Genomic DNA, 21,337 nt, shown 5'->3' with positions numbered 1-21,337 from the left:
AACATGTTCTCACTTATAACTGTGAGATAAAGATTGGTTACTCAGGGATATAAAAATGATAGACACTGGGGACTACTAAAGAGGGGAGACAGGGAGGAAACCAAAAGTTGAAAAACTAATAATATAATAATAATTATTATTATTATTACAATTAATAATATAAATAATAATAATAATAAAACTAATAATAATGGCACCCAAAACTAATTTTGGGTGCTATTCTGAGTTCCTGGGTGACAGGATGCATTGTACCCCAAATCTTAGTGTCACACAAATACTTAGGTAACCAACCTGCACGTGTATCTTCAAAACTAAAATAAAGATTAAAATTATAAAAAGGAAAATGATAATCTTTTAATCTGCAAAAAACCCACAATTTAAAAAATTTGTTTACATATATTTATATATTCTACTTATATGTTTCAGTTATCCTCTTCTGCTTATCTTCATGATTTAGAAATTGATGTATTGCTCACAAATTATTTCATCATAAGACACATGCTTGGTCATAAAGTCAAACAGATGATATTCTAGCAAATTACTTTTTTGTAATTTTATTAATTACCATTTATTACTTTTGCAATCCCTGAGGCATTAGAAGTACTTTGTATGGTTCCTAGGTTTTGTTTCACGAAACTCATGAGTTTCACAATTCAGTAAGTCCTCATGGGGGAAATTTATTGTCGGTCCAAATGGAAACCAATCACATTGTTGTCTACTTGTAAGTACATTGAGAAATGTTTATGAGGTATGATAGCAATAAGGCAGTATTAGGCAGAATTCCTCAAATCCCAGCTGGGTAAAAACAACAGGGAAGAGGTTTCTGTAGAAGCTCACTAGCTCCCCCTAGCTATTCAATGTAGTGTTCTTTGTGGTATTAAGATCTTAATATGAATGAGACTGATAGAGCTGTTGAACTGCTCTTCAGATGAACCCATCAGTTTTGTTCTCCCCTGCATGAAGTCTGCAATAATTAGAAGATGAAAAATATATCTCTTTCAAAGGTCAACAACTGCCACAAACAGAAGACTGTGGGGCAGTAACTTTGATAAGCAGAAGATAAGTAAATGAGGTTTATCTTGCTAAGAGACCCAGAATTACAAGGATTATTCTGTCTGTAAAATCAGCTATACCCTAAGTTGTTAAAGAGTAGAAGTTGTTCAGTGAATGATTGAATAAATAAATTAATTAGTGTATAAAGTCAATAAATGAAGTGAATGGATATGTATAAAATGTGTTTCCTTTCTTGGTTTAATCTTACACTCATGAAAAAAATAAAAATCTTTTGACTATAAACCAACACTAAATCCATTACTAAGATAATTACAAAGAAGAAAATAAGAGAACAAGAAGAAAATACAAATTTCTAAATTCAGAATGGTGAAGGAGTCAATAAAAAGCCACATTTCTGCAATTCTCTTAAAGTCAGGGAAAAAAAGAATTAATAATACCTTTTAAAAACAATGGCAAACAATATAGAAAACGGCACCTGGAGATCTAACAAAATTAGAAAACATGAAAAATAATAGAAATAAATATTCAAAAGGTATTAAGGAAAAAATTAGAAAACATTGATTCTACAGACAAAATTATCATTGACCAATAGAAAAAAAATATTTAAAATTATATCTGGACATGACTGGGATAAAATTTGGTTCCAAGACAAAGGAACTTAATATTACCTTCATATAAAAAAATTAGCCATGGAAAAACGTAAAAAGATTAGGAAAAATAATGTCTTAAGCTTTTTTTTCTATAATATTAAAAAGAGTCCAGTGAAGAAATCACACAAAAACCTTTGTGGTGAAAACATATTCAGGCTTCTAGTCAGCCAAGTAACCCCTGATGTTCAAAGTTTGCTTCAAGGAGCAGAGTATGGCTATCACTTGGGACATTGTTAAGGACGCAGGATCCAGACCTATTGGACCAGAATCTGCATTTAATGTGATCTCCAGGTGTTTCATGTGCACATCGAGTTTGAGAAGCACAGCACTAGGGCATACTGTGTGTGTGCGTGTCTATGTACAGATACGTGTTTATTTCATGTTTTATTAACTGATTCAGAATTTATTTTCATAGGTAAACAAATTCATTTGAAATCTACAGATTAGGAATACTGTTGAAATATTCTATTGGGATAACATTCAGTGTATAAGTCATTATAAACAAAAGAAAACAATGAAAGCAAACAAAATTCTGAATGATTGCCAATTCATTTCCTTTGCATTACAGACTTATGTTCTTTATTCTTGTTCTGAAAATATTTACTCCTAAAAAGAAGCATTCAGCTACCTATATTTTAGTTTTTATTAGAAAATCCAAGTGGATTTGGAAGTCAAAAAGTGCTATTTTTTCTATTTTTAGAATCAAGATAAACTATTCTAACAGAATAAAAACATGCATTTTATATATTGCATCCCATATAATGGAGGGTAGCTAAAATTATAGTCATTAGTCATTTATTTTTCAAAGTATTCAATACTTCAGTACAGAAAGACATGTTATCTTTGTTTCTGGTCGATTACAATAAAAATATTAAGATTTATTTAGAAAAATATTTTATGTTAGAATGTGAAGATTTCTACTTGAATAAAATGAGTTTAGAGATGACCAGAAAATAATTTAGACATCTCTGAAAAATATACCAACACATCAAAATTCCTTCCCAGAAATTCCATGTGTTGGCTTTTTAAATAGATTTTACTATTTTTTCATAAACGTACGATGAAATCATGAGAATACACAAATTTATATATTCACGTATTGTTTTATCATTTATTGACTCATTTTAAAACTGTTAAACATCATCATTTGGAATTAAATTAACCCCTACTGTTTAACAGCTCGTAGCGTAATTTCATTGAGACTGAAATCAAAACTGTGTTGCAAAAGCTCCACCAGTAATTGTCTGAGGTTCTAGATATCACTAACATAAGGTGAATTTAAGTCATGATATTACAGTGAAGAGCTTAGTAAGTAGATCACTTTATAGTCGTAATATTAGAAAATCTCATTCCTCATCCTAATAAATGACACAAGAATGATACACTTATGTAGTCTTTCAAATGGTTCATAATTTCTTCCATGTTTGTGTATGTGTGTGCATATATTAACAATCTAAGTCACACCAATTCTTACACCATCCTTACACACTAAACCCTCTACAGCAAGTGATATAAAAGCTTCTTCTAAGTGAAGTGCACTATTATAGTTGGCTCTCTGTATCTGTGGGCTCCACATCCATGGACTCAGTCAACCATTAATGTGAATGGAAAATTTTAAAAATAAATAAAAACAGTAATTCAAATCACATAATAAAAATAACACACAATACAGTACAACAGCTATTCACTTAGCATTTGCGTTGTATTAGGTATTAGAAGTAATCTAAGGATGATTTAAAGTGTGTGGGAGAATGTACATAGCTTATATGCAAATACTATGGCATTTTATATAAGGAACTTGAATATCCATGGATTTTGCTGTCCATGGGGTTCCTGGAACCAATCCCCCAAGGATACAGAGGGACAATTGTATTCATGTTTACTTTTAATCATACACCTCTTTCTTTAGCATGTTTTGTCTTCCGCATTCTATGCTGGATTTTTGTTACCTGTGACTTTAATTTGCAAAATCCATATGAATAAGACATAACCCACTTATTCCTTTGCAAATTGTGTCATTTTTATTGTTTTAAAGCAAACTTAAATGTTTCATTAAAGGCAGATATCTTTTAGGGAGTCAGAAATTCAGGGATCTTACTATATCGTGGGCAACTTATTGATTTCAATCAAAGGAATAAAGTGCCATTCTTCAATTTATACAAATATAAATATAAAATTGTTTATTATTTAAACTTTTTAAATTAAATCTGACATAAAACTCCCGGCTAAAGAATACAAGAGAAATTGTTTTTCTCGGTTAAGTAAAAGGTCCACAGGTTTCAGGCACAATTGGATATAGATGCCCACATTATGACATTCGTTCATTCAACAGACATGAGTATTAACTGTTTACTATTCTAGAGCTAGAATAGAGAAGTCAATTGGAGAGACCAAAATCTCCTTCAATTAGCTTTCATTCTGCGAGGTGAAACAGACCATAAATAGATTTGAGATCAGCCTGGAACACATAAAAGACCATGTCTCTGCAATTTTTTTTAAATTAGCTTAGAGTGATGGCACAGGCCTGTAGTCCCAGCTACTTGGGAAGCTGAGGCAGGAGGATCACCTGAACTCAGGAATTCAAGGCTGTAGTGAGCTGCACTCCAGCCTGGACAACAAAGTGAGACCCTGTCTCTAAAAATAACAAAAAAAAGAATTTAAATGGTTTATTATATAAAATAATTGCTCTGAAGAAAAAAATAGGCATACTGGGGAAGGGCATCTGTGTGATAGCTTGAACAGCCAGTTGGCTTTACTGAGAGCTTTGTATTTTAATAAAGACCTGGCTGAAATGAGAGAATACCTATGTGCACATCTAGTGGAACGGCATCCTAGGGACAATAGTGGCAAATGCAGACGCTTTGAGGAGGGAGTGTGTTTTGCACGTGAAGGGAATTGAAATGAGGGCAGTGTAGCTGCAGAAGAGGCAGAGAGGAAAGCCACAGATACCAGTATTTCTCCATCTTTTGCTCCTGCTTTCCTGTTGCCTTCATCTTCAGGTAGATTTCTACAGAGACTGCCATCACCAACAGTCTTATGTCCTATTTGATAAGTAATTTAGTAGAAACAAAATGGTTCCTTCCCAATATTTCTAGCAAAAGTTGAAGAATGGCTTCATTGGCTTAGCTTGGATTAAGTGCTGACTTTTGAGTCAACCACAGTAGACAAGGGATGTTATTTCTCTAACTGCGCTGGCGTAGGTCATGTGTCAACCCCAATGGCGTGAGGGTGGCATTCTCCCTTCCCAAACTGTGAAAACTGCAAGTAGGAGTAGGTGGATCAACACCAGAAAATCAAGTGGCTATTTCTTAAAGTAAAAGGGTATGAAACCTAATTAGGCCCAAACAGCAGATGTAAACTTCACGCTGTTATAGTTTTAAATATTCTCTAGTCAGTGTGTGCAAATGAGATAGTTGGTCGAAAAGCCATTGAACACATTTTATAATCTTGATTTTGCCAATAAGAGAGAAAGATAATAAAGAAGAAAATGGGTAAAATTGCATAACTAAATTATTACTTAGTTACACATATATGTGTTCACCTACAGGTCAAAATGACAAAAGCAAAATTATTTATTGAGTTAACGAGTTTACTTTTGTTGAGAAAAGATAGCTTATGTATAAAATATGTAAGACATTGTTCTCAAGTTTAATTTATGCAGATGTGGGCTGTTGGTTATGAATAGTTCCTAATATAGACTACATTTGGGCTTTAATCTTCATAATATATTCTAGCACTGCAATTGAACATACAAAGGGTATACATGAGATACTAAGCACTGCAGGACTGAGAACAAGTCAGTGCATTAATGCCAAAGCAGGGCCAAAATTGTGAAGAGGTTTTATCAGTTATGCTTATTGTCAGGTTTTCATCTTTATTAGAACTGCCTAAAATATCTTAGATATTCCGGAATTTTTAAATGTCTGAAAAATGTCAGCCAATTGCAACACACTTGCAATGTAACACTTGCTAAAAATCAAGACAAATTAAAATCACAACAGCTTTGGCATTATATCACGTATTTCTGATTCAACTGCTCTCCTTTCTTTTGTAATAGATGTTCTTTCTCATCAGAAAATGTCCTATTAGGTAGGAGTTTAAAACTGTATTTGTACAAATAATTAACACAGAATAACGGGAATATGCAAACTAAAAGTAGATTGCACTGGCTTTCTTCCATCATTCTTTTATCAACATTTATTTAAATGCCATAACAGAAGTAGTTCCTTATTCAAAAATTACTCCTGTTCCAAATATTGGGTATAAGTAAGTTTGCATAGTAAACATTTAATCACTTCGAAATGATTTATTATTGGCAACCAAGTTTTCAGATTTACCAACAATTATATTAATACAAATTTGTTGAATATTTAATTTCTGCCAGGCATTATTCTAGGCACCAGGGATATAGCAATTAATTAACAGACAAAAGCATTTGAACATTTAGAGCTTCCACCCTCCTGGAGTAAGATAGATAGTGAACATACAAATAAAACAAATAATATCTCAGCAAAAAAAATCAATGTAGAAAGCACAACATTTTATATAAAATAAACACAAGAATAAAATATGCACTTTTAAATTTGAAGCTACAAATATAAACCACAGTGGAGACCTAATGAAGTTTACCTTGACCTTTGTGTTGCTAGGATTACTTACATATTAAAAGGTCCTCTTGAGTCATTAAAGCCTGCTCATGCTTTTTTGAGAACAGTTTTCTTTTTCTTTTTTTCTCAAAATTTTTATGTCTATGTGTTTTAGAGTATCTTTTATGAGCTGCATGGCATTGAGTATGTTTTTCATTAATATGATCAGTGCTGGCTTTTAGCCAGGGAGCTTAGTTTATTTATATTTATAGTTACTAATACATTTAAATTATTTTTTATCATTTGTATCCTGTGCTTCACTAACCCTAATTTTTCTACTATTTTTTATTTTTTGTGTCTTTAAGAAGTCACTTTTGTAAAATTTCATGTTTCCCACCTAATGATGTGAAGAATATATACATTATTTCCCTTATTTTAGTGTAATTCTTAAACATTTGATAAACATAATTAAAAGTCTATGTATTATTTTTCCTGGCACAATCGAAAGAACTTAAAATACTGTATGCCTGATTCTTCACTTTCTGGATTACATTATTGTTGTCTAATGTTCCCATCCGGCCTTGGTTTTTCTCCTATTAACAAAATTCACAATATTATATTTATATTATTAGTGTTTGCTTGGATGCCCTTATATATATTATCAATGCCTTTGCCTCTTTTTACTGATTGCATCTCAGCTCCCCTCTAGTTTCTTGTTTGTTTCCTCAGAGAACCTTCTTAAAAATTTATTTACGAACATCTGTTGGTAGTAAAATTTTCACTTTATTTTAGCCAGAAAATGTCTTTATCTCAACATCTTACAGTATGATGGAGCAGCTACTTACATAATTGTGGCGTAACAGTTTTCTCTTAGTATCTTGAAGATAGTATCGCAATGTCTTCTGGCTTCCAGAAACATTACCCAACAGTCAAATTATCTTCTTTTTCAGATAGTCTGTTTTCTCTAATGGATTGTAGGATAATTTTGTCTATGTTGTTAAGCTTAGCTCTAATATGCCTACATGCAGTTTTATTTATTCTGGTTAAGTTTACTGTATATCTTCAATCAGAAGAATCATGCCATTAGTTAATTATGGAAAATTCTTATCAATTATCTCTTTAAATACTCCCTTTCCCCACCCTCTACATTTTCTTCTGAATTCTGAATAGACTTATAATTTGTCCTTTATATCTTTTAGCATTTCTTTTACATTTTCTATGTCTTCTTCCCTGGGTGCAGCATTCTTGATAATTTCTTCACATTCATCTTTCAGTTCAATAATTCTCTTTTCACTGTATCTAATCTGCTTTTGAATAATGGGCACAATTTCTTAATTCCAATGAATATCACCTTCATGGTAAGAATTTTTATTTATATCTACTTCCTTTCTAAAACCTGACTATTCTCATTTTACAATTATGTTTTTGAATTACCTTTTATGTTTTAAATTATTGCAAAATTATTTTATATGGTTCTGGATCTCTTTTTTTGTTTGTTTCTGAGGACACTTATAAGGATTTCCGTCTTTTTTTGATGTTTGATTATGAACTTATCTTTGGAGATGGGAGCCACATGGTTTCTATGGGAAACCTGTTTGAGTTATAAGTTAGAGAGATGACCTTTTAGAGGATATTTGTGTTTATTACTGCAATACTGCTAGTACTATGTGGCCATTTCTCAGTATGGAGATGCCCTGATCTTTTAGAGAGAGTACATGAAAACACAAACTCTAGTAGTAGTTTCATAGTTTGAGATCTTAGATTTCTTTAATCCATATGGATTTGAATTTTGTATATGGTGAGAGGTACGGGTCTAGTTTCATTCTCCTGTATATGGATATACAGTTTTCCCAGCACCATTTATTGAAAAGACTGTCTATTCTCCAATGTTTGTTCTTGTCATCTTCTTGAAAAAGAGTTCATCATAGATGTATAAATTAGTTTCTGGATTCTGTATTCTGTTCCTTTGGCTTATATGTCTGTCTTTTATGCCAGTACCATGGTGTTTTGGTTACTATAGCTTTGTAGTATAATTTGAAGTCAGGTAATATGATTCCTCCAGATTTGTTATTTTGGTTTAGGAGAACTTAGGCTCTTCTGTATCTTTTGTGGTTCCAGATAAATTTTAGGGTTTTGTTTTTTCTATTTCCGTGAAGAAGGTCATTGGAATTTGATAAGGATTGCATTGAATCTGTAGATTGCTTTGGGTAGCATGGACATTTTAACAATGTTAATTCTTCTAATCCATGAACATGGGGTATCTTTCCAATTTTACGAGTCTTCAGTTTATTTCATCAGTGTTCTATGTGCTTCATTATGGAGATCTTTCACTTCTTTGCTTAAGTTAACTCATAGGTATTTATTTGTGGCTACTGTAAATGAGACTACATTTTTAATTTCTTTTTTAGATTGTTCAGTGTGGACATATAGAAATGTTACTGAGTTTTGAATGGTGATTTTGTATCCTGTAACTTTCCTAATGTGTTTAGCAGTTTTGATAGTTTTTTTGGTAGAATCTTTAGGTTTTTGCAGATATAAGATCATGTCATCTGCACACAAGGATAATTTGACTTCTTCCTTTCCCATTTGGATTCCTTTTTTTTCTTTCTCAACTGATTGCTCTAGCCAAGGCTTCCAGTACTACGTTGAATAGCAATGGTGAAAGTGGGCATCATTGTCATGTTCTAGATCTTAAAGACTTTCAGTTTTGTCCTATTCAGTATGATACTAACTGTGGGTCTATTATATATGGCTTTTATTATTTTTTTTTGAGGATTTTCATCATGAAAGAATGTTGAATTTTATTCAATGTTTTCTTCCTCACCAATTGAAATGATCATATGGATTTTGTCCTGTATTCTGTTGATACGATGTATCACATTGATTGGTTTGCGTATTTTGAACCATCCTTGCATCACTAGGATAAATCCCAATTAGTCATAATGAATGATCTTTTCAGCGTGTTGTTGAATTCGGTTTGGTAGCATCTTGTTCAGGATTTTTGCATTATTATTAATCAAGGGTGTTGGCCTGTTGTTTTCTTTTTATAATGTACCTTTGTTTGGTTTTGCCTTTTTCTGGTTTTTGCCTCATAGAATGAGTTTAGAATTACTCCTTCCTCCTCTGTTTTTTGGAATAGTTTGAGTAGTATTGGTATTATTTCTTCTTTAAATGTTTTGTAGAATTCAGCAGTAAAGTATTTTCTTTATTGAGATACTTTTTCTTATGTCTTTGATCTAGTTATTTGTTATTGGTTAGTTCGGGTTTTGGATTTATTTCTAGTTCAATCTTAGTAAGTTGTATGTATGTAGGGACTTATTCATTTCCTCTAGATTTTCCAACTTATTGCCATACATTTGTCCAGAGTGGTCATTAATGATCCTTTTAATATCTGTAGTATTACTTGTAATGTCTCCTTTTTCATCTCTAATTTTATTTATTTGGGACTTCTCTCTGTTTTTCTTAGCTAGCCTGGCTAAAACTTTGCCAATTTTTTTTTATCTTTTCAAAAAACCAACTTTTCATTTATCTGATCTTTCGTATGTTTTCTTCATTTCAAATTTATTTATTTGTGCTCTAATCTTTATTGTTTCTTTTATTCTACTAATTTTGGGTTTTGTTTGCTCTTCCTTTTCTAATTCTTTAAGGTGCATCAGTGGGCACTTCATTTGATGCTTTTCTTCTTTTTTGACACAGGGAGTTATAGCTATAAATTCCCCTCTTAGTACTGCTTTCACATTATCACATTGGTTTTCATATGTTGTATTCCCATTATCATTTGTTTCATTTGACATTTTTAAAGTTTCTTTCTTAATTTCTTCACGGACTCATTGGTCAATCAAAAGTATATTCTGTAATTTCTATGTGTTAGTATATTTTCCAAAATTCCTCTACAAGAAAAAATTGGAAAAACTCTACAGGGCATTGGTGTGGGCAAATATTTATTAAGTAATACTCCACAAGCACAGGCAATCAAAGCAAAAAATGAACAAATGGGATTGCATCAAGATAGAAAGCTTCTGCACAGCAAAGGAAACAATCAATAAAGTGAAGAGATAAGCCATAGAATAGGAGAATATATTGGCAAAATAACTCCCTGACAAGGGATTAATAGCCAGAATACATAAGAAGCTCAAACAACTCTATAGTAAAATATCTAAAAATCTGATTAAAAAATGGTCAAACGACCTTAGTAAGACACTTCTCAAAAAAACACATGCAAACGGCAAATAAGTATATAAAAATGCTCAAAATTGTTGATCATCAGAAAAATCCAAATTAAAGTTATAATAAGACATTATCTTACCCCAGTTAAAGTGGCTTTTATCCAAAATACAGGCAATAACAAATGCTGGAGAGGATGTGGAGAAAAGGGAACCCCTGTACACTATTGGTGGGAATATAAATTAGTATAACCACTATGGTGAAGAGTTTAAAGGTTCCCCAAAAAGCTAAAAATAGAGCTACCATAAGATCCAGCAATCTCATTGCCAAGCATATATCCAAAAGAAAGGAAAATAGTAGATGGAAGAGATATATGCACTCCCATGTTTATTGCAGCACTATTCACAATAACCAAGATTTGTAAAAAACCTATGTGTCCACCAACAGATGAGTGGATAAAGAAATTGGTTCATATAGACAATGGAGTAATATTGATTCATAAGGAAAACTGAGATCCTGTCATTTGTGACAACATGGATGAAACTGGAGGTCATTCTGTTAAGTAAAATAAACCAGATACAGAAAGACAAACTGCACATGTTCTCACGATTTGCAGGTGCTAAAAATTAAAACAACTGAACTTACAGAGACAGAAAGTAGAAGGATGGTTATTAGAGGCTAGAAAGGGTAGGGTGTTGGTTAGTGGAGAAGTGGAAATGATTAATGGGTACAAAAGTAGTTAGAAAGAATGAATAAGACCTAGTATTTTATAGTACAACTTTCAATAATAATCTAAGTATACATTTAAAAATAACTAAAATAATATAATTGGATTGTTGATCACACAATCCAAGGATAAATGCTTTAGGAGATGGATACCCCCTTACCATGATGTGATTACTCCGCATTGCATGTCTGTATCAAAGTATCTCATGTACCCCATAAATATGTATACCTGCTATGTACCCATCGTTTTAATTTAAAAATTTTAAAAAATCTCACAAATCTAGGTAAGAGCATTGATGTGACTTAGATTTACAGGTGACATATTTTTACTACAGACAGCCAGGCTGAGACAGTCAAATTTCCTCATGTCTCTCTTTGCTGTCAGGTAGATATTTCTAATATACAACTTTATAAATATTCATGGGTCCCATCTTCATACACAGGTGTTGGTTCCAGTGTACCCCTGTGCAGTTACATGGATTCATCTTTTGATACCCAATTACTACTAAAACCAAGCACTTTGTCAAGATAGTGAAATGTTTCAAGGGCAGCCATAGTATCATTAGCTTATTTCTATATACATTTTTACTCATTTTAAAATCTTTTCTGGGCTGGGTGCGGTGGCTCACACCTGTAATCCCAGCACTTTGGGAGGCCGAGGCAGGCGGATCACGAGGTCAGGAGATCGACACCATCCTGGCTAACACGGTGAAACCTGTCTCTACTAAGAACAAACAAAAAAAAATCAGCCGGGCGTGGTGGCTGGCGCCGGGAGTCCCAGCTACTTGGGAGACTGAGGCAGGAGAATGGCGTGACCCAGGAGATGGAGCTTGCAGTGAGCCAAGATTGCGCCACTGCACTCCAGTCTGGGTGACAGAACGAGACTCTGTCTCAAAAAAAAAAATTATAGTATTGGTGATAAAATGCAGTGAAAAAATTGTCATGACTTATTTCCTCCTTGATTTTTTGGTATATTGGGAGAAATTAATTGAATAATCATACAATTACATGTATGTTGAGCAAGTGACACCTGTTAACTATTAACAGGAGTAGGAGTCTGAGCACTTTTGCCCACTGCATCTTGATACCAGAATCATTGAGGAGAAAAACAGTCAAGTACTGGATGTAACCACCCTTTACGCATAAAGAGGCAGAGTAGCTTCAGCTTTAGTAGCAGGAGTCAGTCCTCTCTGTCCAGCAGGTTCCTCTGATAGCCAACACTTGGTGATTGGCCTGCATGAATACCTCTTGTGCTGCAACAGAAGAATATCCTACCCTGGTCGCAGGGGACAGATATAGTAGTGGGGTTGCCCGGGTGCCATATGACACACATGCTTAAGCAGGAGCAAAGGAGTACATATTGAGCCTGAAACCTAGAAAGATATTCCCATAAGTGTAGTAAATAGGGAAGAAACTTTTTGGGGGGTGTTTAAGTATCACTCCAACATGTTGTAAAAATTATACTTGGAGAAGCATATAAAATTAAGGGATTATTATACTCACAGGTCCTAGAGACATGAGGCACACCATTCCATGCAGGACCACATGGGAAAGACATTAGGGCAAACAAGAGGCAGAAGACAGGAGTAAGGGGAAGGTTTAGGCTACTGCCTTTACTGGAATTTCCATGGCAAAGGCAAGGCAGGGCACGGTGAATAGTTTAAGACTGGTTAGTTGGAATAATTTTGGTAGGCTTTCATCTGTAGGGGTGGTCTCTAGTTGCCTGGTACCTGGCTCTGGATGATTTAGGCAGAGGAATACAGGCCAGATAGAGGAACACTTCTAGGGTATACAGGCCAGATAGAGGAGATATGACTCTGGCTTGGTTAGTTTGTGTATCAAAGACATACTCCGGGTTGAGCCCTTTTATACCTAAGAATTGGGTAGATCTGGGAAGGGTAATCTCTTTCAGTGAAAAAGGATTTTTAAGGTGTCAAAACATCATAATATACAGAAAATTCAGAAATATTTACAATACATCATACAAGTTGATAAGGCCAACACAGGCTGAAAGGATTCAATTTCTTGGTAAGAATGTGTACCAGGTCCAAAGCCTATTCTTGCACAACAGAGAGGGTGTCCAAAGAATGCATGTGTGAGCTGCCTTCCCCAACAATGTATAGCTAGAATTTCGATAAATAATGTGATAATGGGAATTTGCTACAGGAATGGAGATTATAAGCAAGAGTTAATAGGTAACTAACATTTACCTCTGTGCTTCAGCTTTCCTTATATGTAAAATGGGGCTGATGTTAGTACCCATCATATGGCACTGCTTCAAAGATTAAGTAGGGTAATGTATGGGGAGTACTTAGAATATTGCCATGTACATAGTAAATACTGAATTAGTACTGAGTATTATTGTTGTTATTACATTATATATTATGTTATAATGACGTGTTACATATGCAATTGAATATGTTAAATATGTAATTACATATGTTATATATTACTTATATTAATCTATGTTGCAATATTAATATATAATGTATAACATATTATCAGGAATATTATATTAATATATGTAATATATACAGTGTATATTATAATATATTAGTATTATGCATTTGAATATTACATTTATTATATTATATATAATTCTATATAATAATTATATTATGATAATTATGTTGTGTGTTAGATATTATATTAATATTAGTATAATATAGTCTAAATATTATTTGATAATTATAATTATTATATATTATTATTATATTTAGTGGTCTGGTAACTCAAGAAATCTTCTTCCTTGATTAGATTTTGCCATAAAATATAAGTATTTGTTTACTAGGTGAATATTGTCTATTGCTGTGTAACAAACACACACTTTCCACATGAACAACAGAACAACAATTTTTTTAAAGCCCTGGTAATTTGAAATAATAATAAACTATTTTTCGTGATTATGTGTGTCCAGAAACATGGCTATAAAGTTTGTTATTTTTTCATGTAATGTTGATTGGAGAAAGTCAACTGCATTTAGCTGGCAGTGCTATTTTGGTTAGATGGTCCAAGAAGCCTTCATTCATGAGTTTCATGAATTAACGCTCTTCCTTATGATCTCTTTCTCCATGTGGTGTCCCTACTGTTCAGTAACCTAGCCAAGGCTTCCTTAGAGCATGGTGCTGTCTACCTCAAAAAGGGTGCAAATACTGCATGCTCTAATACACAAGGAAATATCAGCCTTAGCTTGCTAATATTCCATTTGTCAAAGCAAGTTACACCCAGAATCAGTGTAGGAAAGGGCTGATGTGAGTTTCAGCAGCATGGTTTATGAATGACCACCACGTAAGTATCTACCACAGTGAAGACTGTGAATGAATACTTCATGCATTTAGAAATGCCTGTACAGAGGCTCAGAGGCAGAGTAAAGATCAAGGAACATGAAAGAAGGCCGACACGGCAAACAGAAATTCAGACAGAATGTGGGTTATGGAATGAAACTAGACTAAAACGTAGAACTCAGACTGCAACCCTCATTGGTCTCTTTAAGGAACTTTGCCTTTATGCTAAAATGCAGTGGAAAATCACTAATGTGTTTCAATAGCAAAATATAACATCTTCTGAGGCTGAGCCCTTTGGAGGAGAAAGGCAAGTGTAGGCGCAGATTTACTGCTTTAAAAGCTGTTTGAGTGTTTCAGGTAAGAGTTACTATTGCCTTGGTATAGACAGATATATATATAGATAAATACAAGATGAATTTTTAAAGTGATACTGACTTTTATCCAAAATATACAGGTAACTCTTAAAACTCAACAGTAAGAAAACAAACAATTAAAAATTAAGCCAGTGATCTTAACAGACACCTGACCAAAGAAGATATATAGAAGGCAAATAAGCATATGAAAATATGTTACACATCATGTGTCATAAGGAAAATGCAAATTCAAACAACAATGAGATGCCACTGCAGACCTATTAGAATGGCTAAAATCCGGAACACATACGGCATCAAATGCTGGTGAGGATCTGGAGAAACAGGAACGCTCATTCACTGCTAGCACGGACGCAAAGGGACAGCCACTTTGGGAGACATTTTGTCTGTTTCTTACAAAACTAAATATACTCTTACCATATGATCCAACAACCCGTCCCTTTGTTATTTACTCAAAGGAGTTGAAAAATTATGTCCACTCAAAAGCCTGTAAATGAATGTTTATAGCATTTTTATTTATAATTACCACCTATTGGAAGTAACCAAGATGTCCTTCAGTGGGTGAATAGAGAAGTAATCTGTGGCATATCCAGACAATGACAAATAATTCAGTGCTAAAAGAAAAGAACTGTGAAGTCATGAAAACACATAAAGGAACCTTAAATGCATATTACTAAGTAAAATTAGTCAATCTGCAAAGGTTACAGCATGTATGATTCCAACCATATGACATCCTGGAAAAGCAAAAACTATAGAGACAATAAAAAGTAGTTACTGGAGATTACCAGACAGGAAATGGTGCATGAGAGGATCACAGAGGATTTTTAGGGCAGTGGAACTAGTTTGTGTGATACTGTAATGGTGGATAAATATCATTACATATTTCTTCAGACCTATAAAATATACAACAGCAACAGTGAACCCTAATGTAAACTATGGGCTTTGGGTGATAGGGATGTGTCAATATAGGTCCATCAACTGTAACAAATTTACAACCCAGGAGGGGAATTTTAATAATCAGGAAGCCTATCCATGTAGGCCAGGGAGATAAATGGGAAATCCCTGTACCTTACTCTTGATTTTGCTGTGAATTTAAACGTTTCAAAAATATACTCTCTAAATTGAGAAAAAAAAGGGACATTGAGAAATGATTGTAAGAATAACAAATATCTTAGTAATTATTCTCAAGATTCTCTCTGGAATAACTGGATGGATAATGCTACTATTCAGTGATATAAGAAATCCTTTGAATAAACCAAGTTTTGGTTGTAAAAATCTGAGTTTGATTTTGGATATGTCAAGTCTAAGGTGTCATAAATCATTTGAGATGAGATGTTAAGTAGACATTTTGCAATATGGGCCTAAAATCTCAGAAGATAAATCTGAATAAAGAATAGAATTTTGTGAGTCATTCATATATGAATATTAATAGTTAAAATGGACATAGATAAAATATCTTTGAAAAATAACATAGATGAAAGCAAATTTCCATGCAATGAGAATGAGTCCTGCCTGAAGCATTTCAATATTCAATTGCCAGGTACGTAAGTCCAAATCAGTCCATGAAGGAGGAACCTGAGATATAAGAGGGAAACTAAAAGACTTTTATGTTACAGAAGCAGAGACAGAGGCATTTTTCATCACTCCTGGTAAGAAAAACATTTCAGCAAAAGAGGAGGTAAGATTTGGATAGAAAAATAGCTATTTATTTTAATGTGATGAAAGCCATTGGTGACTTAAACTGAGCAGTTCTGATAGATGAAAATTGAAGAGAATTGAGGTTGGAGAAGTAAGAGATCACCTTCTAAGCTCCTTAAACTATTCTGAGATATTTAACTTTGGATGCAATAAATAAGGCAATATCTGAAAAATGTGTGGGCTTAATTGAGGGATTTATTTGATTTTTAATGAGAGATAAATGGGAATATTTAAAAGCTAATTGAGTTAAGAGAGTGCATAATCATATAAGAGAAATCATGTAAGTTTTCTGAAAAAGTGAGAAGAGCCTGGCACATTGTGAGTGCCAGATAAACTTTATTCATCATCATTGCCATTATCATTGCTGTCATAACATAGAAGCATCTATGGATGGAAGCTCCCTTTTGCAAGACGAAAAAATGAGGATGGGTACAGATGTAGACACTATGCAGATGAAGTGTTCCAGTCAGATGGCCTCTACTTTCTGTGTAAATTTGGATGCAAGCTAGATGTAAATATTTAGGAAATCATGAGAACATTGTTTTCATGCATTGGTTCAGTAGACATTTATTGGGCATCTGCTATATGTCAAGCACTAGCCACTAGGGATACCATGATGTGTAAAACCAGATGTCTAGTAAAGTTTGATAAACACTCATCAAATCAAATTCACTTCTAATTATGATACATGTTTGTGAGGAAAGTACATGCACTGCTCTGAGTGCATAAAATGAAAGACCTAACAAAATGAGAGAGGTTGGTGAAGACTTCCTTATGCATGAGGTGTTTGAATTGAGGGAAAACAGGGGGTAGTAAGATGAAAAGCGTTATTCATTATCAGTATTTTTATTTCAACAAATACATACTAAGCACCTGTGCCAGATACATTGTTAGGCATTGTGGATCACGTAAAAAATAAAATAGAACAAAAATGACACTTTCTGCATGGTACAGTGGAGAGACTGCACTGCTATTTCCTTTCTTTGGAATGCTTTTCTGCTGAATATCTGCATGGCTGGTTCCTTCACTTCCTTCAGGTTTTCACACATATATCTTTTTTTTTTTTTTTTTTTGAAATGGAGTTTTGCTTTTGTTGCCCAGGCTGGAGTGCAAAGGTGCGATCTTTTCTCACCCCAACCTCCACCTCCTGGGTTCAAACGATTCTCCTGCCTCAGCCTCCCGAGTAGCTGGGATTACAGGCATGCACCACCACGCCCGGCTAATTTTGTATTTTTAGTAGAGACGAGTTTTCTCCATGTTGGTCAGCCTGGTCTCGAACACCTGACCTCACGTGATCCACCTGCCTCAGCCTCCCAAAGTGCTGGGATTACCAGCACCCGACTAGATATCACTTTTTTAGTAAGCCTTTTCTACACCCCCTGAGGCTTCGTATCCCTCACCTCTCCTTTATTTTCCTACATTTATCACTCAACATATTTTACATCTCTGCCTTGTTTACTGCATGTCTCCCTTGTTGGAACGAAAGACTCATGCAGATAGGAATTTTTGTCTGTTTTACTCACAATTATATCCCTGATGTCTGCATTAGTGGTAGACAGAGTTTGATACTCCATAAATATTTATTGAATGAATAAAGTATGAATACATTGAATGTTATAAAGGAAATTCTAGCTCTAAATGGTAGAACGCATACAAAAATATGTTTACATGTAATCTTCCTTTTAATTGTTACTGCCATGATACTACATTACAATATCTTTAATACTCATAAAAGTTTGACTAAAATTTTGCCTTAGCCTTCCCTGGGCTTCTTCACACCATTTCATAAGCACTTTAAGTTTAAAGGCAGCAATTTAATTAAAAGAGACAACACATAATGAACATTCACATCCAAAGATTATAAATCAAACCTAAATCATAGAGTCCTATTATAATTCTATCTGTGCATCTTCATAAAATACCCTGGCATTGAAGAGACAAATAATAGACTTCCCAAAGTAGGAGCTGTCGTGTTGATCCTTAGTGAATTATCGCCTATAATTCCTTGTAAATTACAGCATATTGCCAAAATACTTTGGTTTCACAGCAGAATAGCCTCTGAATTCTTCATGGCAGGATTCCTCTCTTTTGTTCTATGGCTACCATACTCTGCTTTACAAACTTCTTCATTGCACATCTTTTGATTGTTCCTACGGGATTTATTTTGTATTTATGTATTTATTTTGAGACATGGTCTCACTCTGTCACCCAGGCTGGAGTGCATTGGCATGATCACAGCCCACTGCAGCTTCAGCCTCCTGGGCTCAAGCAATCCTCCAGCTCACCCTCCTGAGTTGCTAAGACCACAGGTGAACGATGCCACACCTGGTCTTTTTGTTTTTGTTTTTTCGTAGAGACAGGGTTTCACCATGTTGCCCAGGCTGGTCTCCAACTCCAGGGCTCAAGTGAGCTGCCCACCTCGGCCTCCCAAAGTGTTGGGATTACGGGCACGGGCCACAACACCCAGCGAATTTTGTTTTTAAATAAAATACTTAAGTCACAAAATAATTTAAAAACAAGATGGCTTTCAGTATGTAAAATAAATTAAGGACTCTACTTTCATTTTTCCCTAAAACAGGTCAGTTACCCTATAGTTCAGATCTAATGTCATCTTAGTTCTAACCACTCAACCTTCCCTGTCTGTGGGTAAAATTACTCAATTACTTTTTTTTCCAATTACTTTTTTACTTTTTTTCCTTTAAGTTTTATGTCGAACATATACGTTTCAAAGGCATTTTCAAAAGTATGCTACTTATTATCTTGCTCAAATTCTTTTATATAACAATAACATTAATATGTCTTTATTTAATTCATACCAGGAAATATCTGTGATGCTTCTAATAGGAATATGGGGGAAAAAAACACTTTTGTTTTTTTCCTACTCTTACACAACAGCCACACAATTCTGCAGCAGACACTAGCTGGGTGTCCTCTAATTCAGTTCCATTCTGACACAATCTACCTGGAGACAGCGTTAGATTCCACCGGTTCAGGGCTCAGTCCCACCAGACTCCCCCCACTTCAGATGCCAGTTGAAAGTAGTAGGTTGTCACTTACACTTATAACCAACTGGTAATACCAACCACAAATTGGGGGTTCCCATGATTTCCTCCTCAGGTTTGACTAATTTGCTAGAGTGGCTCAGAGAAAGTAGGGAAACATTTTCCATAGATTTACTTATTTAGTATAAAGAATATCACAAATTACACAAATGAAAACCCAGGTGAAGGGATGCATAGGACCAAGTATGTGATACGCCCTCTCCAGGTGCGCCACCCTCCAGAAACCTCCACACTGAGCAACCCAGAAGCTCCCGAGCCCAATCCTTTTGGGTTTCGATGGAGGCTGTTTTGTAGGCAGGTTGATCAAATCATTGGCCATTGATGAATCTCTCAAACTTCAGCCTCTCTTTCTTTCTCAGAGTTTGGGGTGGGGCTACAAGTTCCAACCGTCTAATCAAGTGGTTGGTTTTCCTGGCAACCAGCCTTTATCCTGAGGCAACCCAGGAGTTTAGCAAGAGTCACCTCATTAGAACAAAAGGGGCTATCACCCAGGAAATGTCAAGGCATTTAGGAGCTCTGTGTCAGATGTTGCTATTACTCAGGAAATTACAAAGTTCCTAGGAGGTCTGTGTCAGAAACCAGGGGGCAGAGATCAAGAATATATTTCTTATTATATCACAATATCACAGTTTTCTTTTATTAAGCAATGAAAGCCAGGTGATTTTTCAGAATTTCCTTTTGACCTCTGCCTTCAGGATTGCCAGGGCTAAATTTATCTCAAATACAGTGATACTTCTACATTTGCTGTAACTCAATAATGTCCTCCTGTATATTTTTGAAATTTCCTGGTTAATTTTCTTCTGATGTACATTTTGTCAATTCTTATGAATTCTACTGAGCACTTTACATATATGATATTTTTAAATCCTCAAAATAGTCATATAGGAAAGCCATTATCCTGATTTACCAGTAAAAACGTATCAGCACAAGTATTAATGAAAACACGTGTAAATAAAACTGTGTGTGCATCTGTGCACGTGCATATATGGGCATGTGTGTTTGTGCACATGTTAAGGTATTGTCAGTGATGTTTATCTACAAATTTTGGGAGGTGTAAATAAAAATTAAATTAAAATTAAAGGGTATGATTACTTTTCAGTTTCACATGAAATAACCCATTAATTTGATAATGCATTGTTACTCGTTGTTCATGACGTTAATATATAAATATATCTCCTTAAAAAGTGACATACAAAGTGACACGTTTTCATTTTTAGGTTGTTTCAACTCTATCAGAGACAATCCTAAATTTTTCATTTTAGGTTGTTTCAACTCTATGAGAGGGAGTCATAAATTTTTTATTCATAATGTCTTTTGTGTAACTGTATACCAATTCTTTATTTCAAAATAGTTACAGCTTAGTATAACTTCTATTTTATGTCACTCTCTCTTTTTCTTTTTTTTTATTCTCCTCCAGTATTCGTATTATTAAAATGCAGTCACCCACTCTCAGACTTGTACTATCATCCTGAATATATAAGCTTCAATCATTCTGGCATTTTCATTTATTCAGATTACATACTCAAGTGTAATTGATTCCCTGTTCCCTTCATTTACTTAGAGCTAGAGATTTCTTTAAAATACAGATTTTATGATCTATCTCCACCTCCTTGGTACATTTTTTAATACACTAAGGCCCCAAGATACAATTAAATAATTTGGGCAGAAGCTGAATAGTCCCCATGTGTAAGTCTTATTTGGAGTTCTGTGAAGCATTTTAAACCAAGAGATTTCCTAAAAGCTTTTTCCTTTGCTTTAATTTCAATGGTATTATTAAGAATG

Source organism: Hylobates moloch, unplaced genomic scaffold (assembly GCF_009828535.3).
Source record: "Hylobates moloch isolate HMO894 unplaced genomic scaffold, HMol_V3 SCAFFOLD_49, whole genome shotgun sequence".
In the NCBI taxonomy this organism is placed as follows: Eukaryota; Metazoa; Chordata; class Mammalia; order Primates; family Hylobatidae; genus Hylobates; species Hylobates moloch.
The sequence above is the reverse complement of the archived record's forward strand: the minus strand, read 5'-3'. Positions refer to the sequence as shown.